General features: G+C 45.3%; 1 long non-coding RNA gene across 1 annotated transcript in view; it reads left to right on the forward strand.

The window, feature by feature from the left end:
* Positions 1–17,272: 17,272 nt before the first annotated feature.
* LOC139749811 (uncharacterized) overlaps positions 17,273–24,511 on the forward strand; it is a 117,475-nt gene continuing 110,236 nt past the window's right edge. Inside the window, exon 1 of the long non-coding RNA XR_011713041.1 lies at positions 17,273–17,376. This is a non-coding gene — a long non-coding RNA (uncharacterized lncRNA). The remainder of the gene's footprint in view (positions 17,377–24,511) is intronic.

A 24,511-nucleotide genomic window follows, 5' to 3' on the forward strand; every position in this document is an offset into this window, starting at 1 on the left:
GCCTGGGGTCACCGAGTTAAATTCGAAGCCTGGGGTCACACCGTCCACTGCTAGTATGGTAAGGAGTACATTGCTTCAGCAGCCCCTACCACGTTCTTCCTCAGTCCCATCTTCCTCTGTGTGAACACCACCTGCGCGTGTGAACGCCCCTCCCGTATCTGACACGTTCTCTCTGTTCCCTCGTGTTCATATTGCTTCACTTGGGGACTGCATTCAGAACGGTGGTCGTTTATTTAATGGTCGTATTCCATCTTATCACAGGACCGCTCGGCCGGAGAGGGTTTTGATTCGTTTGTGTTTGTTAGTTTCACAGCCATTTTTTTCAATGTTGATCATCACCTTAAGATGGATCGAGGAGATGAATGTGATTTAGCATGAAGGATGTGTGTGTGTGTGTGTGTGTGTGTGTGACAGAGAGAGAGAGAGAGAGAGAGAGAGAGAGAGAGAGAGAGAGAGAGAGAGAGAGAGAGAGAGAGAGAGTTATCCGTCTTCTCATGCTTCCAGAAGCTCATAGTCTATTGAACCGCTTCATTTGCTCTCTGAAGCAGCTTCTGCAACACAGTTCCGAACTCTTAAACTCACGTCTCTCGATCTAGTTTTCGAATTATCTTATAAATGGAATACGAGGCTTATATACTTCCCACGTATTCCCTGCGTGTCGTAGAAGGCGACTAAAAGGGGAGGGAGCGGGAGGCTGGAAATCCTCCCCTCTCGTTTTTTTTTTAATTTTCCAAAAGAAGGAACAGAGAAGGGGGCCAGGTGAGGATATTCCACAAAGGCCCAGTCCTCTGTTCTTAACGCTACCTCGCTAACGCGGGAAATGGCGAATAGTTTAAAAGAAAGAAAATATATATATATATATATATATATATATATATATATATATATATATATATATATATATATATATATATATATAATCCCCCAGCCAAGCATTCAACCATGCAAATGACGTCCACGTTCATGAATTCTAGATAACATTCATGTTTATATCATTCGGTGCCATTATATCTGGCGGTGTTAAACTTTTGATACGGAAATGACATTTGGGATAATTTATGCTCGGCATTTACGTGCATTTTGATCTCTGTGGTGAGGATGCGAGTGTTTCTTCCGTGGTGAAGTTTCGAGTCGGGATTACCTAGTTAGCAGTCCCATTGTGCTCATGCGATCATACAAGTTTACGCAAAAGATAGACAATGACACACACACACACACACACACACACACACACACACACACACACACACACTTATGTAATTTTGTTTTAATGAATGTTTTCTTTATACTTGTCTTCCGTTTCCTTCGTTCGCAAGGTAGCGCCAGGAACAGACGAAGCAAGGCAGCATTCGCTCACATCCATTCTCTAGCTGTCATGAGCAATGCACTGAAACTACAGGTTACTGTCCACAACCAGGCCCTGCAGACTTTTCCATGGTGTACCCCCTGATCTATTCACATACCGTGGTTCAACCCAATGACTGCACGTCGCCCACTGTATACCACATCGTTCCAAGTCACTCTATCCCATGCACGCCTTTCACCCTATTGCATGTTCAAGCTTCGACGCGCTCGAGATGTTTTCTACACCGTCCTTCCATCTCCACACCTCCTCGGGACACTTGGTCGAATTTCATCAGGTCCCTGAACCTGATTGTATGGTTCAGGACACTTTAGTACACTGTTAGCATCTCTCTCATATATCTCAGTGCTTTCGAAGACCTCTTCCCCATCGTGTCTCGCTGGTGTAGGGGCTGTAGTGTCTTCCACTGTGGAAACACCTGGGGCTGTAGTGTCTTCCACTGTGGAAACACCTGGGGCTGTAGTGTCTTCCACTATGGAAACACCTGAGGCTGTAGTGTCTTCCACTATGGAAACAGCTTTTGATCTTGTCATCTCGTTTCTTACATGACCCTTTTTTTTAAGGCATGCTTCATAACTGCTCCTCTTTGATTCCTTTACCCTGATCGGCTGCCATATTTAATTTTTTTTTAAATGATGATTTACTCTTGATTATATAGGTTTTTCACACTGTTGTTTCTAAGAGTTTCTTAATTCTTCTTTTTTTTTCGGTCCTTCCATACTCGTTCCATGTTCCTGTATGCCTTGCAGGTGTGTTGGCTGGCTGGCGTGTTGCCTTCGTCACAACACGTCTCGGGGCGCTTTTTCTCTCTGACGTGTTGCCCTGACCCGTTTCACCCTCCTCCTCGCTCTACCTCGCTCTGTATGAGAGGCTGGTGGTACACCACTCTCCCCCATGTTCCCACACCTTCACACACTGCCCCCTGTCCACAGCGCCCCGGGTTTGGTCCGGCTACCAGACTAAGCTCCCGAGTTCATTGTTACCCGAGAAATGGCTGTGCTCTGGGGTCGTTTCCACGGCTGTGTCTCCTCTTTCATCATCTTGGCGTGTCAGCTGTGCTCTTCATTTGTACGTTCTCATTTACCACGGGATAGTCAGACTTAGTGATTGCCTGATCGCTCTTTTCCAGTCAGTGGATCATATTCGACGTTCTCACTGACCATGGCTGTATGTGTGTGAGATAAGGTTTAGTGTTGTGTGTGTGTGTGTGTGTGTGTGTGTGTGTGTGTGTGTGTGTGTGTGTGTGTGTGTGTGTGTGTGTTGGAGTGTGTTATTTTATGTATACGTGTTTGTGTATGTGTGTGTGTGTGTGTGTGTGTGTGTGTGTGTGTGTGTGTGTGTGTGTGTGTGTTTGGTATGTGATTCTATGTATACGTGTGTGTGTGTGTGTAATTGTGCATGTGGATATTTGTATTAACATCAGTTTCCTTATGAATGAGAATATCTTCTTGTTTTCTGAGCCCAGACGAATCATATTTGTATATCTAGTACTATATATATATATATATATATATATATATATATATATATATATATATATATATATATATATATATATATATAGGCACGATCTGTGTGATTCGTTAGAGCGAATAGTAATGCGTCTTATCGAACGAATTTCTTAAACATACATTAACGTATGATACACCGATCTGAAGTGCACGCGTGTCTACGGTACGGGAGGAAAAAAAAATATTTTTTTGCCACTTTTCCATCTGGTTTTAACGGGAAGATCTCCTGGGTGGGCTAACCCACAGGTGTGTCGAACTGAGTGGGATATATGTATATGAGAGAGAGAGAGAGAGAGAGAGAGAGAGAGAGAGAGAGAGAGAGAGAGAGAGAGAGAGAGAGAGAGAGAGATAGAGGATGTCATTAGGGATCGTCACCTTACGGGAAGGGGGGGGGGGGCGGAATATATCCCAAGAAAAAAGAAAGAAAAGAAAGAGAAAGGATTTTAACCTGCGTCAGGGGAAGGGGGAGGGAGGGGGAGGAGGACAGCTTCTACTGGCCGGGGGGGTGTGAAGGGGGGGTGGGGGGGGGTGTTTGGATATCCCCGGGATCCGTCTACGACGAGCGGGACGGTGGAGTGGGGTGAGTGGGGTGGCGTGGGGTGAGTGGGGTGGGGTGGAAGAGCTTTCGATAATGAGAGCGAGCCAGCCGCCCGCGCGCGCCGACTTTCCTCCCTCCTCTATATCATTACTGTAATATCAGCGGTCCTTTCCCAGGCCTTGCTTTTCCTCTGCCTCTTCCCACGCCCGGCCGTCGTCGTCGCCCCCCGCGCCTCCGCCCGCGCGCGCCCCCGGGGCGTGCGGCTTGCGTCCCCTCACGTGACAGATGCGGTCATATTTTCCGGCCAAGCAGAATACGTGATATAACGAGTCATACATAAAACCCGAATTGCCACCCGATTATTGATGTAATAAAAAGCCTCGGGTGTGTGGGGGTGTGGGGTGGGAGGAGGTGTGTGTGTGTGTGTGTGGGAGGAGGTGTGGGGGTGTGTGTGTGGGGTGGGAGGAGGTGTGGTGGGGGGAGAAAATCTGCCACCATTCCATGCAGCTGATTCTTTCAAATGTGTCGATTCCTTAGTTTAAAATTCTCCAGCGCAGCGTCTTTCAACCCTCGAGATATCGGCTGTCGACACAGCGGGCTCACTTTACTGTCACCGCCGTGTTGGGGAGGGAGGGAGGGTGAGTGTGTGTGTGTGTGTGTGTGTGTGTGTGTGTGTGTGTGTGTGTGTGTGTGTGTGCGCGTGAGGGGAGACCCGTGGCTGGCTGGCGCTGTAGCTCTCTCTCTCTCTCTCTCTCTCTCTCTCTCTCTCTCTCTCTCTCTCTCTCTCTCTCTCTCTCTCTCTCTCTCTCTCCGCACAGACGGGAGGGTTTGTGTGTGAGAGAGAGAGAGAGAGAGAGGAGTGGGTGGCGCGGGGGGGGGGGCGAAGGCATTAAGGGCACGTTGCTTGTAGGGCAAATGAGGAGGAAGGAGGAGGAGGAGGCTTGGTGGAGGGTTGTGAGAAGGGAAGATGTTTTTAGGAACGCCTCTTCTACTCCTTCTGCTACTACTAATTCATCATCATCATCATCATCATCATCATCACCTTCATCATCATCATCACCTTCATCATCATCATCATCATCATCAGCAGCAGCAGCAGCAGCAGCATCATCTTCTTCATCATCATCATCACCTCCTTCATCATTATCCTCATCACCTTCATCAGCATCATCATCATCATTATCCTCATCACCTTCATCATTATCCTCATCACCTTCATCATCATCATCATCATCATTATCCTCATGGCCTTCATCATCTTCATCTTCATCATCCTCCTCCTCCTCATCATCATCATCATCATCATCATCTTCATCCTCCTCCTCCTCCTCATCATCATCATCGTCCACGACCAGATTGTATTACTCTCTCCGTGTCAACCTGGTACATTGTCGCCTCCAACTGCCTGGCTCGCTTGCCCACCTCCGCCTCCTGCAGAGGCGACTGCGGCCCCTTCTAACCTCCTACTCCTCCTCCTCCTCTCCTCCTCCTCCTCCTCCTCCTCCTCCTCCTCCTCCTCCTCCTCCTCCTCCTCTTCTCAGAGCTATAAACTGGAGACAAGTTTCCGTTCTGTTGCTACCAGCTCCGCCATCTTGGTGCACTAAACCAGATGGCCTCAGTGCTCTCAAACCGCTCTTTACTTCAGTCCCCCTCTCCACATCCCACCACCCCCAAAAACGAACCTGTACCACCCGTCATTTTCTCCGTAAATTCACGACGTACGCCACTGGACGCCGCGTAAGCTTATCCTGTACTTTACGTTGACGCGTTGCTGCTGCGTATGTGGCACATAGGGTACACAGTCGAGGCTGGGAAATGTATCAGTTTCAAGAGACGACACAGTAGAACCTCTGAGGGGTTCAAACCTGTGTCTTGAGAATCGGTTCAAGAGATGACACAGTTGAACCTGAGGGGTTCAAACCTGTGTCTTGAGAATCGGTTCAAGAGATGACACAGTTGAACCTTAGGGTTCAAACCTGTGTCTTGAGAATCGGTTCAAGAGACGACACAGTAGAACCTCTGAGGGGTTCAAACCTGTGTCTTGAGAATCGGTTCAAGAGATGACACAGTAGAACCTCTGAGGGGCTCAAACCTGTGTCTTGAGAATCGGTTCAAGAGATGACACAGTAGAACCTTAGGGTTCAAACCTGTGTCTTGAGAATCGGTTCAAGAGACGACACAGTAGAACCTCTGAGGGGTTCAAACCTGTGTCTTGAGAATCGGTTCAAGAGATGACACAGTAGAACCTCTGAGGGTACAAACCTGTGTCTTGAGAATCGGTTCAAGAGACGACACAGTAGAACCTCTGAGGGGTTCAAACCTGTGTCTTGAGAATCGGTTCAAGAGATGACACAGTTGAACCTTAGGGTTCAAACCTGTGTCTTGAGAATCGGTTCAAGAAGAGATGGCTCAGATCTGTGCGTCCCTTTTATTTCCCATCCTCCTTCTGCAAACCCAGAACCCTGTGATTGCTCTAGGAAGACATTATAGTCTCAAGTGGTTCTGATTCAACACCACTGTGGCAAAAGGAACAACTGATTCAAACGTAGTATATTAAGAGAATCGTAGCTTTTTGCTCGATTTGAAAACAAGAATCAGTGTTTGAAGAGAATAGATATTATTACACCATTAACTGTCTGTCTAACATGTAATTTGAACCATGTTTGGCCTTAGTTTCCAACAGGTACCAACACATGAGAGAAGCATCGGCTGATGTACAGTGAGTAGTAATATATATACAATTAATAACATCAGATTCTTTCTGGCTCATACAACCTACGGTTCTCATGCTACTCTTCAATATTATTGTGAAGAACATTTTGTTCATCCATTTCCACCAGTGAAGTACCTCCTGACGCTTCATTCTTCAGCTGTACGTTGTTCAGGATATAATATATTGAGCCATACTATATACCATGTGCTGTGTAGTTGGAGAAGACAGATAAATGTTGTACATTGGTCCCACAAGTTGGGTGATATGAATATATCAGACTCCTTCCTAGGATTTCAGGTCGTCATATATATATATATATATATATATATATATATATATATATATATATATATATATATATATATATATATATATATATATATATATATATGAGTCCACGGGGAAAATGAAACACGAAAAGTTCCCAAGTGCACTTTCGTGTAATGATCACATCATCAGGGGAGACGTCCTAGCTTCGTCTCTTCGATGTATATCAACTGACTGTTATATTTCTCTCTTGTGTCTCCCCTGAAAGTGATTATTACACGAAAGTGCACTTGGGAACTTTTCGTGTTTCATTTTCCCCGTGGACTCATAGGAATATCTTGATCACGCGCAAAATTGTGATCCCTTCCAATATATATATATATATATATATATATATATATATATATACACATTTTTTTATTATACTTAGTCGCTGTTTCCCGCGTTAGCGAGGTAGCGCAAGGAAAAAGCAATAGATTGGTCATTTGGAAAGCGTGGCGGTGATTAAGACAGACAATGTCTTGACGTCTTTATGAGGGTCTTGATCTCATCCTCGGGCCTTCTGATAATTGATAACCGCGGCATGATAATGACATCGTCGTTTTGACCGTCCGAACTGAATGCCTTTCAGACGGAAAGGGAAATAGAAGAAGAAGAGAAAAGGGGAGAGCATTTACCATTTTTTGGGGGAGGTGGAGATGGAAAAAACCCTGGCCTTTTAGACGTACCGGGTCATAGGCGCTGGTGAAGACACGAGAGGGTAAGAGAGTTCCAAAAGCGACGAGGTGTAAGGGGAGAAAGAGGGAGGGGGGGAGATCATGTGGGAATACACATATGGAGATATTAGATTGCCAGTGACTTATTGGCCTATATAAGTGAATACAGGCGGCGAAGCAGACCCAATCAAGGTCGCAGGAGGCACGGTGTTAAATGCACGAGAGCAGCAGCAAGCAGCAAGCAGCTTGTCGCTTGTCATTGTGTGCCTTGCGATGGGAGTGCGTAGGTACGGGGCCTCGCCACACCTTAGCCGGGTAACTGCCTCGCTGCTATCATGGCTGTAACTCACGCCTTGCACTTGTATCTAAATCACCTCTAGTTACCTCGCAACGACAGGTTAAGATAGTGGCCCTGTGACCTGTTTTACGTGGGGGGCTCTGTGACCCGTTGGTTTAAATGGTGTCTGACGCCCGCCTACCTCCTCCCCTCGTACACACACACACACACACACACACACACACACACACACACACACACACACACACACACACACACACACACACACACACACATCCTGTGACTCTCTACTGCTTTGTGACCCCAACGGTATATTGTCGTGTGACCCACTACACAGGTTCTTTATGACCCGATGTTCGGGTTCTTTGTGACCCAATGTACGGGTTCTTTGTGACCCAGTGTACGGGTTCTTTGTGACCCCATTGCTACGCATCCTCGCGACTCATGGGTCTTATGTATGTGACCCGCTGTGTAATAACTCTCTGACCCCACAACTTTACTGTGACGCCCCGTTGGCTACCATGAGACCCAGTCATGAGACCCAGGCACTTTAACGCCCTCATGAAGCACCAAATCCTACTGTCCAGCAGCTCACCATTTCGTCCCTTATCCTCACTACCTTTTGGTATACTTTTGTGTAAAGAAAAAAATTTCTAGACCATTAGTCTTCATGTTGATGATGTGTGACCTGTGTTTGGTGATGATGATGTGTGACCCGTCATTTACCTGACCTGTGACCCATCACCCTTGAGACTGACGACAGCACTGTCTTGTGACCTCAGCTGACGTGACTCGTATGATACTCGTCCCGTGACCCGCCTCCTACAGCCATGTGAACCTTCACTCACATCCCTGTGACCCACGACCTATATCCCTGTGACCCACGACTTACTTCCCTGTGACCCACGACTCACATCCCTGTGACCCACGACTTACATTCCTGTGACCCAAGACACATCCCTGTGACCCACTACTTACTTCCCTGTGTCCTCTCTACGTACTTGAATGAGAACCCACTTCTTACTACTGTAAGTGACCCGCTGCCTTGCTATCCCGTGACCACATATGTACCTTACTACTGTGTGACCTCCAGTCATAACCTACACCATTCTTATCTATGACTCGCTAGTTTCTTAACGTGTGACCTACCGTCTTCCTGCCCTGTGACCTGCCATGTTCCTGCCCTGTGACCTACCATCTTCCTACCCCGTGACCTCCCATCTTCCTACCCTGTGACCTACCATCTTCCTGCCCTGTGACCTACCATCCTCCTGCCCTGTGACCTACCATCTTCCTCCCGTGTGACCTACCATCTTCCTACCCTGTGACCTACCATCTTCTTGCCCTGTGACCTACCATCTTCCTACCCTGTGACCTACCATCTTCCTACCCTGTGACCTACCATCTTCCTACCCTGTGACCTACCATCTTCCTACCCTGTGACCTACCATCTTCCTACCCTGTGACCTACCATCTTCCTACCCTGTGACCTACCATCTTCCTACCATGTGACCTACCATCGTCCTGCCTTATGAACCACCCTCTCACTGCCTTCTATAAGGCCAGACCTCGGGAGCAGAAGCCAAAAGCGAAGACAAAAAAAAAAAGGGGGACTTTTATAACAAGAGAGACAGTCGTAGTCTCGTCGGATCGGTGAGGGAAGAAGAGGTGGAGGAGAAAAAAAAAAAGATAATGATGCCGAGGAAAGGGAGAAAGGACTAAGATTGTCTGTCGTAGGTTCGTCTAGCCACAGAGACCAGAAAGACCTATAAGAGGGAGGAGAAGAAGGAGAAGAAGAAGAGAAATGGTCGCACTTTGAGATAAAGGAGCGTTTCGCCTCACGAATACCGGCCACCTCTGCGATCAATTCGGGGTGGGAGAGAGAGAGAGAGAGAGAGAGAGAGAGAGAGAGAGAGAGAGAGAGAGAGAGAGAGAGAGAGAGAGAGAGAGAGAGAGAGAGAGAATTACCCACGCCCAACATGTGTCCCAGATTTCTTACCCGAATAGCTTCAGAAGAGTTGAGTTACGCCGACCACAGGGTCCAAGTGGGGTGGGGTAGGGTGGTCTGACCTCAACACTGTTTAAAGAATAAGAACACAAAAAAACCTCCCTTCCTCCTTAAGAGCAGTGAAAGAAAAGAATAGCAAAGCAGTCTCTCTCTCTCTCTCTCTCTCTCTCTCTCTCTCTCTCTCTCTCTCTCTCTCTCTCTCTTCCGGCCACACGCCGGAGGGAAAAAAAAAGTATAAAGAAAAAAAAAAATACCTTACAGGATTGATAGGCTTGAAGGACTACTACTTTTTTTTTCCTTTTATGGGAAAAAAATTATCATAAGGTAGAATGAACATGAATGTGTCGTACATCCCATCACCATCGACGTGTCTCCCTTCACTATTTGTTATAAAGGAAACAGTCAGGATAAACACGAGTTCCAGCCTCTCGACGTTGCCGTATGATTCCCCCGATGTGGAAGAAGGATACGACGACTCCTCACTTACCCTCACAAAGCAGGTGACACACACACACGGGGTTGATCAGTGCTGGTAGGCTGCAACACCCTGGCCAGACGGAGGAGACCCGTGGTTAAGAAAGGGAGCATGATATACCACTGCGGTATGGTGGCTGATTGAGAGGAATTATTCAGTACCTTAGAGTGACTTGTTATGGTCAAGCCTATGATTTTGAAGACGTTGAGGCGTTGCTCTGAACAGCAATTTCCGTGGGCGTATTCCACGCCTCAGTAATGTCGTCGATGAAGAAACGTCGCGCACATTCCAAACGAACTCGGGGACGACCTCTCAAAGTTTTAGTCCATTCTCTGTCGTTGGTTAAGTCCCATCTTGCGGTACGAGAGTGCCATGATTAGCGCTCAGAGGAGACAGCCGGAGGGAGGAGGAGGAGGAGGAGAAGCGATAAACAGAGAGGCCTTCGCAAGAGTGGTCAGCGGACCAACTAGGGGTCGAGTGAATTTTCTTCCTGCCGGTCGGAGAGTAGACCAGAGCTGCTGGAGAAGACTGGTCGTGATCTAGAGCGGTCTTCTGTACGTGTAGGGTTGTTGACAGTTTGCTCCAGGTCATGGCGCGGTCTTCTGTACGTGTAGGGTTGTTGACAGTTTGCTCCAGGTCATGGCGCGGTCTTCTGTACGTGTAGGGTTGTTGACAGTTTGCTCCAGGTCATGGCGCGGTCTGCTGTGCGTGTAGGGCGGTTGACAGTTTATCCCAGGTCTAGTATACCCCAGCAAGAGAGTGCTACGTCGCTGGACGCCCCCCCTCCGCGTTCCTTATTCTCGGCTGGCCGTGTTTCTCATTCATTCCTCCGCCGTGTTCCCCCTGCTTTCTGCGACCGCCGTTTTTGCCCGGCCCGGTGTATAAAGCCCTCACGACTGTTTATTGCTTCATCCGCGCATATGTTGGCTGCCTGCACGGCTTTTCTTACTTGGTCGTTCAAATCCGTACTTATATTCGCCTCTGGGCTACTTTGGGAGGTGTTCGCACTAGTCTGTGTGGACATCGAATGCGTTTCACAAGATCTTAGCTTTTTCCTTTTATCCAGTACATATGGCAGTATCCTGCCTCCTCTTTCATGATTCAAAGAAATTTAGGAGAATGAATGCATCGGTTGGGGACTTGGATAATGTATCTCAATTGCACACAGATAGATAAACTATAAAACGAGCCCTCGTCAGACCACACTTAGAGAACGCTGCTCACTTTTGGCTATCAAAGGCGAAGAAAAGAAGAACGAATACAGAGAGACAGCATAGTTAATTCTCTCCCTCAAAAGTATCGAATGAAGATAAAAAAAAAGACAGTTCTAATATTTTCTTTAAAGAAGCCAGACTTTATGGAGTTTATAGATATATTCAAAATGGCTAACAAATTCCACCATAAGTATAGACATTACTTCACGTAAGGTAGAGATACAGTGACCAAAAAATAACTGTATGAAGTGGAAGGGAATGAGACGTGATACAAACGAATGCGAAATGTTCCGTAGTAGCGGCTATAGACCGCTAAGATAAACTGCCACCAGATATCATCAGTCAGGGCTCAGTAGATTTGAATCACTTGGGGACAAATGCTTCAGTGATTCGGATTACCAGCGAAGAACCTACTTACAAAATGATAGTGTATTATGCACTTATTCAGCTTCTTTATTTACATTTAATGCACTTATTCAGCTTCTTTATTTACATTTAATGCACTTATTTCAGCTTCTTTATTTACATTTAATACACTTATTCAGCTTCTTTATTTACATTTAATGCACTTATTCAGCTTCTTTATTTACATTTAATGCACCTATTCAGCTTCTTTATTTACATTTAATGCACTTATTCAGCTTCTTTATTTACATTTTTAGAAGCTGAAAATACTTCCTCCTCAGAGGATGTAGCAGATTGAAGTAGATTAGACTCTTTTTTTCCATTGACCCTTTCCTATAGAATTTCCGTGATAGTATATTCTGCGTCGCACAGCGTTGCCAGCAGGGGTAACAAGGAGCCTTCAGCTGTGCCATCTTGTCTCCATCTGTGCAACGGATTAGGAATTTAGGATACTGTCATGGCGGATACTCTCGTCAATAGCGTTCCTAACCCTGACGCATTCACGGGCCTCGCATTGGTTCGAATCCTGTTTACGGCCGTCGGTCCAAAGTCAACCCAGCTGTTCATCCACCCCTAGTGGTTGGTCGATAAAATGGGCACCTGGCTCAGGCCAGGATATATGTATATAGCGTTCATGGGTTGGCCTTGTGAAGTGCCTCAGCAGCACGTGCCGTCTCAGCTAACATTGAAACAAATAGAAATGATCCGATCTCTTCCTACGTAATGCCATGCCTTTTCCTTCAGCCGCCGCGCTGCTACAACGCCACTCCTCTCCCCCTCAAGTCCTTCCTGGCTGGCGTAGCGCGCCCTCTTCCATACCCATCGACGAAGCCATTATAAAGCCACCACCTCCCGACACAACGCCTCCCTCTCCGGTTATATTCCCAGGCTGCCATCTCGTCTCGTTATCTGGTCTTCCTCCTCACATGTTCCGCTCTCTACCCTGACACGCAAAGCTACCTCCTCCTCCTCCTCTGTCTCTCTCTTTGAATGTCACTTTCTCCTCTGTTTTTACCTCCCCGTTTTACAGTCTTTTCCTCCACCCCTCCTCACACACCCTTCCTTTTATAACCACCCACCTCCTCAGGTAGTACTAGTCATCTGCTACCTCACACACACTCTCACACACTCCCTCCCTCCCTCCTTCCTCGAACCCTTACCCCCTCCCTTCTTTTACCTACCTCCCGCAACACGCTGGACAGACCTCCCCTCCACCTTACCCTAGCCCACCCTCCCGCTCCCTAGCAGCCATAAGACCATCGAGACGACATTCTTACCTCACTGGGATAGATAAACCCACCCCCCCTCCTTTCCCACCTTCAACCCCTCCACACACACAGACACCCCGCCACCTCCCCTCACTTTTATATGTTTGACTGCTGCCATTGTAAAGTTTGGTTATTTCCCCGTGAGAAGAGGGGGCGCCCTTGCCTGCAGGTGTGTGGGAGGGAAGGGAAGGGGAGGGGGCGGCCTCTTGCCTAAATTCCTGCTGCATTCATTACCCCAGGTCTGATATTTGAGGCCCAAACGACGACGTTAAGCCTGGGACGTCCCTCCGTATTTGTGTCTCCGCTCCTTCCGTTCAGCGGGCTCAACCTGACCTGACTGCGGACGACGCTTGATAAGACGGGCGCCAGCAACGGGTAAACCCCTTATGAAATTAAGAAGAGTCTGATATTATATTTCTCTCTTCCTAAAACGCCTCTGGCTGGCCGAGCGATGGCCCCCTCGCCCGTTCTAATTCTGGGGTCAGCCTCTGGTGAGAGAGGACTCGTCTCGACTCGTAAGCGTGAGGAGAGGAGAGGAGAGGAGGAGAGGGGGGCTTCTACCCCGTCGTTCGGAACGTGGATAACCCTTCTCCTCTCCAGGACGATCACGGGTCTTATGTTACGTGACGAAAGATAGTATTCGATTCTCCTTTTTTTTTTTGGAGGGGGGATGGGGGTGGAGGTGGGTGTCATCTGCTCGTGTGTGTGTGTGTGGGTATGGGTAGGAGTGTGTGGGTGGGTGTGTGTGTGGGTGGGTGGGTGTGGGTGTATGTGTGTGTGGTGGGTGTGTGTGTGGGTGGGTGTGTGTGGGTATGGGTAGGAGTGTGTGTGGGTGGGTGTGTGTGTGGGTGGGTGGGTGTATGTGTGTGTGGGTGGGTGTGTGTGTGGGTGGGTGTGTGTGGGTGGGTGTGTGTGTGGGTGTGATGGCCTACAGAGGAGGAGGAGTTGATAGAAATTTAGGAGGGGATTGAGGGACACTAAGAAGATGGACAGAGAGGAGTGTGTGCGTGTGTGTGGATAATATTTAATGAGGGGAAAGGACCCTCCTGATGGTTGGCTGGTTGGTCCTCCAGTGTGGCTGCAGAGGTTGCCAAGTTGTATCGTCGCCCAGCCGTCTGTGACCGTTAGAAGAAGCGCTCCGATTCCAATTGGGTAACGATCTCGCGTGATCCATCATCCATGGGAGGAGAAAGATTATCCATCTTTCGCAAATGATACATAATTGTTACAGTAGAAATGATTTACTCTCGTATTTGATAAATGACTCATTTGCGTCCATCAGCCATTTCTGAACATTAATATAATTTCCTCTCGCATCTGATATTGAAGAATTCAAGGGTCTGGGTACACTAGCAGGTTTTGAACGCCTACCAGCCCAAGATAAGGAGGGGGGCCCCAATTTCGACCTGTTTGAACGCCAATTTCGACATGTTTGAAACGCCACGGACTCCACCTGGAGTCCCCGAGCCAGCCGGTGAACACGGCGTTCTACAAACTGAGAGGATGAGATGTCCTTACGAGCAACAATATCTTCAGAGATATGACATTTCCCAATTTATTCCGGAACGGCGCAAAGTTTTCTCAATCGATGATCTCTCTCTCTCTCTCTCTCTCTCTCTCTCTCTCTCTCTCTCTCTCTCTCTCTCTCTCTATGCTTTTCCCCCCTTGTGTGTTTATTTCGTCTAATTGTGTTTGTCTGTGTGTATTCTTCTTTCTATCTACGTTGCTGTTTTTTTTTTTTTTTTTTGGTTGTTCGTTTGTCCAATTTGCCTACTTGGACATGGGAAAGCGAGGAACTACTTTTATTTTCCGACCCTTCAGGTAAGAAAAAAAAAAAAAAAGATAGAAATGATTATCCATCCTTGTTTTAGTGCTATTCAACTTCCAGGCACGCCCAACATTCTCTGTTGCTGAATCACATAAGTCAGTTAATCTGTTGCTGAAGGGAATAGACTTCCTTCTTTCCCCCTCCTCACAATCTTGCCATTTTAAGCTTGCCACAGTGTGGCTCTCTCCGCATGACCCCTGGCTCTGAAGAAGTCAAAATCCGTATTTGAATTACTTAACGCGATTCAGAATCTCTTTGATTCAGAACGGATCATCTCTCGTCCCTGTGTTGCTATACCCCTTCCTCATCACCATTTCTTCCGTCATCCTGCTCCCTACAGACGTTTTCCTTCCCTTCTCCCCAAACCTCACCACCCTCGCTTCGCCATCCTTAGTCCTCCCACACCTCCCACCCTCCATGTGCCCTTCAACCATCGCCCCCTCATCCGTTCGTCCTTCACCCCAGCTCCTCCCCCACCACCACCAGGCGAGGCGTCTCCTTCGGCAGGAGGCGGAGGTCGGAGGAGGTGGGTAGTATTGCATGGGGTGAGGAGAGGCTCGTCGCAGGGTATTGTCAAGCCACACGGGACTTGACAATCGAGACTGACGACCCCGAGTGACGCGACTCTTCGAGCATGCCAGCCAACCAGCCACCTCCCTAATATCATCTGTACAATTCATCATTTCCAAGGCCTGATTTTTTCGCCCTGATTGATGCGATAGATTCCCCCCCACACACACACCCACCCTCCTCGCGCGAATCTTTGTACGGCGTAGTTCTCGATTTACGAGTGGCATTGAAGTACAGCTTCAGGAATGGATTACCGAAGAATACCGAGGTAATTCGCCCGCCTTTTGCCATTCTACAAGCAACAGTTGAAATACGCATGGCAGGAACGTAGATTTTTCAGAGGAGAGGACCCGAAATATGTCGCCCCTCACGAGGTTACGTGGAATATTTTCTACTTTACGGCTATGTTGGTATGTGTCTTGGGAAGGTGTCATCTCTCGTATGGCTATGTTGGTATGTGTCTTGGAAAAGATGTCATCTCTCGTATGGCTATGTTGGTATGTGTCTTGGGAAAGGTGTCATCCCTGGTATGGCTATGTAGGTAAGCGTCTCTCTCTATCATCTGTGTAGCCCCCCGGAGACACACGGGTCAGAGTGCTCGCTGTCTCATCTCAGTCATTACAGACTATAACAGACCCACCCGTATCAGTCGTCTCTTCCCTGTAGGATGATGCTTACATTTACTGAGAGAATTACACCGTAGGCAAGAGCGATAAGGATAACGAACACAGATAGAGATGAGAGTTCACGTGTCCGGGACCCATCTAGAGACAAGGGCCCGTACCAGGCTATGGCTCAGAGAATCTTAAACAACACAAGCAACACTTAAGCCAAGAACCCAGCGACCTGCAGACAGCACAACTTTCTCTTATGAAGCATTTTCTCACATGTTTACCAACCTGTAAGTGTGTTTGTGTGTAAGTGCGTGTGAGTGTAATGAGGGCAGTAAAGATGGAAGACGAATTCTTCATGAGTTGCAGTCAAAAGCTGAAAATAGAAAACAGAAGAAAGACAATAGACTTCAATAGATACAGTAAGATACAATAAACAAAAGAAATAAAGTAACAGAGAATACCTCTGGTCCTCCTCCTCCTCCTCCTTCTCCCAGGGATGTTGGTGTAACTTCTGCCGTAGTTCGACACCTCCCCAAAACATTCGGCATGTTGCGACATAAGTCTCTGCTTCCTAAACTCCCTTCCTTTGGTTTCTCTGCTTCTCTCTGGTCGCACAGTTTCCCCTCTGGCCGCTCCATCGCAGTAGTCGTCGATGGAGCGACTCCTACCCTTCCCGTCTGTCAAAAGCGGTGTTCCTCGGGGTTTTCTTCTTTCACCTACTCTCTTTCTTGTGTCAGTAGATGATCTTCACCTCTTCTACTATTAACCTGGTTCACTCTTATGCTGGCGATTCCACTTTATGTACTTCGGCTCATTTTATTTCCAACCCCTTTCTTCCTGCTCCCACTAATACTTGTTCTCTTTCTCATGCTAATCATAGGTTCTCTCTCAGTTCGAGACCTGCGCTGTATGTTTGAGTGGGGGAAACGGGAAACTTGTCATTTCGTCTGTTGTTCTCAACACCCGTCCCGGCTCTTGAGCAGTTCTACAAGGCTCCCCTGGACTAGACTCTCGCCTCATAATCCCTCCTGGGTCTCGTGTACGTCAGGTACATCTTCCTAAAACACTTCACCGCACATGACCCGGAAGGCAGTGAGTGTTGGCGCTGACCCAAAATCCACTTTGCCTTCCCCCGCGCGAGATTTCCCTCCCACAGGGACGTAATTAGCACGTCCACTCCGGCGTGATACGGACGCTGGGGGTCCCCTGGTCACCTTTCCGCCGTCCTGTCTCCCGCATTTTGCCCCGGATATATTACTCGGGGTGTATAATTCGATTCAGCCGCCTTACCATATTCATGACCGCATTTCCACCCCCCTCCCAAGGTTGAGTTCTCGTCCGAGAGATTCGTGTCGTCCCCCACGAAGCACTTGCCGCTCATTCGTCACCTGTCCGTGTGCAGTAGTCGATAGGCCGCGTTATCTCGCATTTCTTTCGTCATTTTAAGCCTTATGAGAAGAGATGATTAGGTGTGATTTCTTTGCAGGGACGGTCACTGCTGGTCTGAAGGATGCCACTCGCTACGGTCGACCAGCGAGGGATGATCTCCCAGGCCTGCTGGCTTGGTGTGTTCGCTCGACCAAACCAGGTAGATGACTGACAGACCTTATGTGTGGTGCCTCTGTGATCCCAGCTTACATAGTCCTCATTAATCCTCCTTCTGTGCTGGCGATAGTATCATAATTATTGTTATTATTATTATTATTATTATTATTATTATTATTATTATTATTAATAGTAGTAGTAGTAGTAGTAGTAGTATCATTATTATTATTATTATTATTGTTATTATTATTATTATTATTATTATTATTATTATTATTATTATTATTATTAATATTATTATTATTATTATTATTATTATTATTATTATTATTATTATTATTATTATTATTATTATTTATTATTATTTTTATTATTATTATTATTATTATTATTATTATTATTATTATTATTATTATTATTATTATTATCTTTAGTATTATTATTACTAGTATTATTATCATTATTATTATTATTATTATTATTATTATTATTATTATTATTATTATTAGTGGTAGTAATAGTAGTTTTAGTAGTAGTGTCATTGTTATTATTATCGTTATTTTATTATTGTTATTATTGTTGTTATATTATTATTATTATTATTATTAGTAGTAGTAGTAGTAGTAGTAGTAGTAGTAGTAATATTAATAATCATTATTGTTTCTATTATCATTATTATCATTATTATTATTATAATCAGTAGTAGTAGTTGTAGTATTGTAGTAGCAGTGTTATTATTATAATGTTTTTATCACAATTTTTCCTAAATATCCTTTTTTTCTCATTATGTACTTTTCACATTCACAAAAATTTTTAACAGTTCGGTAATTTCAATTCTTTTTTTTTTTGTGTGTGTGGGAGTCGAAGGATATTTATTCCGCAAAAATTACGAGTGTATATATATATATATATATATATATATATATATATATATATATATATATGTATATGTATATATACATATATATGTATATTTCTCGTAGTTATCAGTAAATACTATATCATGTGTTTCACTGTGACTCTTACTGCATGTATATAAATTCGCCATTTCCCTAGTTAGCGAGGTAGCGTCAAGAGCAGATGACTTAGCCCTTGAGGGGAAAAAAATCCTCCCTTGGCCCCCTTTTCTCTTCCCTTGTTTTGGAAAAGTAATGCCTGGAGGGGGCGAGAATGGGATTTCCAGCCCCCGCGCTCCCTCCCCTTTGAGTCGCCTTCTACGACACGCAGGGAATACGTGGGAAGTATATGACTCGTGAGAAGTTATGTGGGACAGTATATGACTCGTGAGAAGTTATGTGGGACAGTATATGACTCGTGAGAAGCTATGTGGGACAGTATATGACTCGTGAGAAGTTATGTGGGACAGTATATGACTCGTGAGAAGTTATGTGGGACAGTATATGACTCGTGAAACTTACTCTTTAGTTAGAGATCAAGGCTTGAATGAACTTTGCGCCGCGTCAGTACAAATTATCAAATTACTTTTCTCCTTTTTTTTTAGTTTTTTTTTTTTAGCAGTAACTCACTTTTCTCCTTTTTTTCCTTTTTTTTTTTTTTTACAATAACTCACTTTTCTCCTTTTTTTCCTTTTTTTTTGAGCAGTAACTCACTTTTCTCCTGTTTTTTTTCCTTTTTTTGAGCAGTAACTCACTCTTCTCCTTTTTTTTCCTTTTTTTTGTAACAGTAACTCACTTTTCTCCTTTTTTTCCTTTTTTTTTAACAGTAACTCACTTTTCTCCTTTTTTTTCTTTTTTTTTTTAGAGCAGTAACTCACTTTTCTCCTTTTTTTTTTCTTTTTTATGAACGGTAACTCACTCTTCTTTTTTTCCTTTTTTTTTTTAACAGTAACTCACTTTTCTCCTTTTTCCCTCTTTTTTTATTTTTAACAGTAACTCACTTTTCTCCTTTTTTTTCCTTTTTTTTGAGCAGTAACTCACTTTTCTCCTTTTTTTCCTTTTTTTTTGAGCAGTAACTCACTTTTCTCCTTTTTTTCCTTTTTTTTTGAGCAGTAACTCACTTTTCTCCTTTTTCCCCCCTTTTTTTTTTTATTTTGAGCAGAAACTGTGCGAACGTTGTGCCTGACCCGGGTTTAATGTTACTCCTGCCGTGGAAAATTCAGTTGACTAATCCCACACTCGCAGGTGAGGCGGTGTAGGTGTGGGGGTGTAGGTGTAGGTGTACTTGACAAGTCAGTACAGGATGATGATGACAACAACAAAGAAAAAATACAAAAAATCCTGGGAACAATATCACTTTGAAGCTTTGTTCCAGCTCGCTTATCAGTAAAAAGCCTATGCCCGTGTACCCCACTCACTCACTCAGGGTTACTGAGGGCACATTTGCAGCTATTAATGGTCACACGAGATTGGAGATTAACGTTGTTAAACGAGGCTTTGGCCTGTCAAATGATCACTGATGATGGCAGTCGCGATCCATGAGAGAGAGAGAGAGATTGGTAGAGGGGGGGGGAAAAATAATATTCAAGGGATGTCACATGTCAGTCTATTGAGTGGCAAAAAAGAAAAAAGAAATATATGTTCTGGTTAATTGATGTGTTGGGTGAAAACCGATTTCGTATGTGTACGATTATGGGCTTATCATATTCCAGGGAAGTCATTGCAATAAGCAACACACACCTTTTTTTTTTTCCCTAATAGTGGATGATGTATTCACTGACGAGTTTTACCTGAAACACTGGTTTGCAGATCGACTTTTATCTATAAACTTGAGGAGGAATTGTCGTAGATTTTGCCTCGTTAAGAAATGAATAAGTAAATGAGTAAGTAAATGAATAAGTAAACGAGTAAGTGAGTAAGTAAATGAGAAAGTAAATGATTAAGTAAATGAGTAAGTAAATGATTGAGTAGATGAGTAAGTAAATGAATAAGTAAATGAGTCAGTAAATGAGTGAATGAATAAGTAAATGAGTAGGTAAATGATTAAGTAGATGAGTAAGTCAATGATTAAGTAAATGAGTAAGTAAATGATTAAGTAATTGAGTCAGTAAATCATTAAGTAAATGAGTGAGTAAATGATTAAGTAAATGAGTGAGGCGTGGTGTAAATAAGAGCGATATACGTAAACAGAATTCATGTTGTGGCCAAGCACCACTACTACGTTCACCTCCAGGCGGTGACCCAAAGAAGACCGAACACTTACGCTCCGTCTCGTCACCACACGTTGTTGCCTCGTGCATGGAGACTATGATCTCCGGCTGGACTCTTTAAGAAGCATCTCTCTCTCTCTCTCCCCCTTCATTGGCCGGAGGCGCGCGCGCGTCTCAAACGCATCGAATAATCTCGATACGTTATACACACACACACACACACACGTGCATCTGGGGTGAATGGAAACGTCTATGTGTATCTATGGAACAGGCAACGCGTGCAGTGTCTCACTGACGGCTCGGAGCTGGTTGGTGTCTCTCTCTCTCTCTCCAGTGGGAGAGACCCACTATGGGGGTCATCCATGCGTCGGGTGCTTGTGGTGTTGCAAGCGGACGGATGGAGTCACAGTGTGTAAAGTAATAGACACGATTATAAAAGACGGAAATGACAGGGTGGAAGACATAGTTCTCTTCTCAGGATGGATCCATTGGTCTATGAGGGACCCTGAATAATGTAGGTAAAAGGTGGGGGGTGGCGGGAGATGATATCTGGGATATATACGAAAAAGCAATCTGGTTACGGCAGATCTGGTGAGAGTTAATGGAAGGGAGGGGTGAGAGGAAGGAAGGGAGGAGTGAGAGAAACGAAGGGAGGAGTGAGAGGAAGGAAGGGAGGGGTGAGAGGAAGGAAGGGAGAGGTGAGAGGAAGGAAAAATGGTAAATGAATGACGGACTGCGTGATAGATGAGCGGAGGAGCACCACGTGAGGTGATGGTGGGTATATATATATATATATATATATATATATATATATATATATATATATATATATATATGTGTGTGTGTGTGTGTGTGTGTGTGTTTGTGGAGGGTTGCGAGCAGAGAGGCGAGCCGCAGTCCGTGAAGAAGCGGTCTGTAAGAAATATCTTGCTGGAAATGAAATAGAAAAACGAGCCATGTACGAGTCTCAAGTGTGACGCCTCAGCCATCTCGCTACAGACCAGCTGGGGCTGTCACCCCGTGTCACTGGTGTTGTTACCGCCACCTGTTACATACATACAGTGGGTGGAACAAGTAAAAGGCAAGGTAGCAGCTATGACAATTTATTTATGAAACTTTACATAAACTATTTTGGCACATGTCGAGACACACACACACACACACACACACACACACACACACACACACACACAATACACAAAGACAAATTTATACAAGGAATTTCGCCGAAGCCATGAACCCATTTCCATCACAAGTGATACACAAATAATCAGTACAGGTTTAATGATAATTTATACAACACCCAGTGTGTCTTGGGGGCTATACCTCACACCAGGCAGGATCGGGGCGTGCACTTGTTGCCATATTTACACATTACGACTTGACTGTCTAGTGTCACCCATTCCAAATCCTCAATGGATGTGAGGTAACTTCCACCCATCACGGGTCACGGGACAGTATGACTTGCTAACCAAACACACACACACACACACAGGTCAGTTTCTTAATCTATAATGACAACCACACACCTCAGATCATCATACACTCTGAACTCTACACACACCACTTCGATCATCCGACGGGGTGAAATGACTTGCGACCAAGTACGTATATCAATTCCTCTCGGTTGTTTCTTTGATGCCACAAGTCTTACAAAAGTCACCACAGACAGATGAGAAAAGGCTCATGTCATTGATGCACAGTCTCGCGGAAATAATGATGGACATCAAGTTCATCTTTTCCTTCAGCTCACTATTCCTATCTACGGTCTCGCGTCTGAGATAAAACAGGGATAAAAGAGTTTTATCCGGACACGTTCGTCTTAGCCCGCCTCCCCTCCAGCAAGCACTATAGTGTGTACCGACTATTATACCTTGCATTCGTGGACCTCCCCTTTTCGGACCCACTGCAAACCAGACCATTATACCATGCATTCGTGGACCTCCCTTTTTTTTTTCTGACCCACTGCCAACAAGGTTTAAAAATGCTACGAAGGGTGACTTCGATGTCCAGACTGCAAGTTCCCCAAGACTGGCCACCGTCATCCAGCGGGTTTCCAAGTGTCTGGATTCTGGATTTGAGGTGTTGGAAGCCTCTGACTGGAGAGACCTCAGCCAGTGGAACCGGGACTCCACTTACTGCGTTCCATCACCGTATCCTCTGCCAGTCTGAGTAGGTGATGGAAAAGCTTTGGGAGCGAGTGTACATACCCGACTAATCTCTCCTCCCACCTCCCACACACACACACAGACACAGGTTAGCGGAGGTAGCCATGCGTGTGTGCCACTGTAAGCACCTGGTAGCATTCTCAAGTGTCCGAGCATAGATATCAAGACGTCCTGATGGGGATCCTTTCAAATCAGAGGATTTCCACCAAAGTGCCGCAATGATGCATCGAGTCGAGAAGTATTGGACGAAGACATATACAAATGCAGGGACGAGAAACGGAGGACTGACTCTTTTGGCATTTTTGATACCACAGTCTCAAGGATCGATCGATTCGTTGCCCTCGTTATAAATCACTTCTCTAACAGTGGTTGCTTTTGCTCGCGAGGCATTTATAGACAAAAGAGACTGATTCCTGGATGGAGAGGTGAACATCCAACGTAGAACCAAGACTTTTCAGAAACCATCTCCTTCTCCTCCTCCTCCTCCTCCTCCTCCTCCTACTCTTCCATCACTATCAATCATTAGGGGAAAAAAAGAAAACAGCGCCACAAGAGAGAGATTTACATAGATTTACATAGCTACACAGACTGTACATACCCCATGGTCAAAGCGAAGGAGAGAGAGAGAGAGAGAGAGAGAGAGAGAGAGAGAGAGAGACTACAGGTCAACATACAAGATGACCCAGCTGCCAGAACATCACTATAGAGATAGGGTCAAGGATGAAAGATAGACATGTGACCTGACTACCCCAAGTTACCAGTGACCAGATAGATCGTGTGGCCTGACTCACAGACATCACAGACCCGACTGCTACACGTCACGGGTCACCGAAACATATGACCTCGACCACCACTCTTATGCAAAGATGGACTAAGACGTGACTTGGTTGCCACGTACCTCAAGCCTGCAGAACCTGCGACGTGTCTGCCATGCATCGGAAGAAAGAACATAGATGGATAACTCCACTGCCGCAGTTCACAGACCCACAGGAGCTCCAGCCTTATAACAACCCATGCGGGGTCTCCAAGGTAGCAGACCTGGCATTTCTGATCGCCAGTCTCCTGGCGTAGACATCGAAGTCGTGGACGTAACACGAAAGAACTCAGGCGACCGAAAGATGTTCCTCAGATGGCTCAGAACCAACAGTTCTGCGAAGGGATTTTCGATGGCGTTCGAGTGATTCATACAAAACACATGGACATCTGCCAGATCACCGACGTGCGCAACCCAAACACGTTTATCGACGAAACACACACACACACACACACACACACACACACACACTCATATACACATTAAAAACACGAACACGTATGTACTTTTATGATACAGTTCCCAGACTGGCACGTACGATCACTGTACGATCACCTACTTAGAGCAAACTATACACCTATTTACCAGTTCATCTACGGATGCGTATAAGGAGAGAGAGAGAGAGAGAGAGAGAGAGAGAGAGAGAGAGAGAGAGAGAGAGAGAGAGAGAGAGAGAGCATTTAACAACACGTGTGTATATATATATATATATATATATATATATATATATATATATATATATATATATATATTTATATAAAGAAAACCAGAAGAAAATAAGAAATGTAGGACATCACAATCGGTTTTTTTTCTTTTTTTTCTTTTTTTTACAAGAAAAAGAAAGGTTATGTTTCTGGGTATTGTAAGGCAATCCTAGATAATGGTAGCATTGCTAGTACTGGTACCAGAACCTCATTCAATCTCGAACACAGTTCCATGCGAAGTGATTGACCCTGAAAATTCAGGTATGGAGAAAAAAAAAAAAAATTAAATTTCTTCTTTATGAATCGGGGCATGTGAAGCGTCCTGGGTAAACCATGGAAAGTTCTGTGGGGCCTGGTTTTAGATAGGGAGATGGGGTTTCATTGCA

This window comes from Panulirus ornatus, chromosome 8, assembly GCF_036320965.1.
Source record: "Panulirus ornatus isolate Po-2019 chromosome 8, ASM3632096v1, whole genome shotgun sequence".
NCBI classification, from domain to species: domain Eukaryota; kingdom Metazoa; phylum Arthropoda; class Malacostraca; order Decapoda; family Palinuridae; genus Panulirus; species Panulirus ornatus.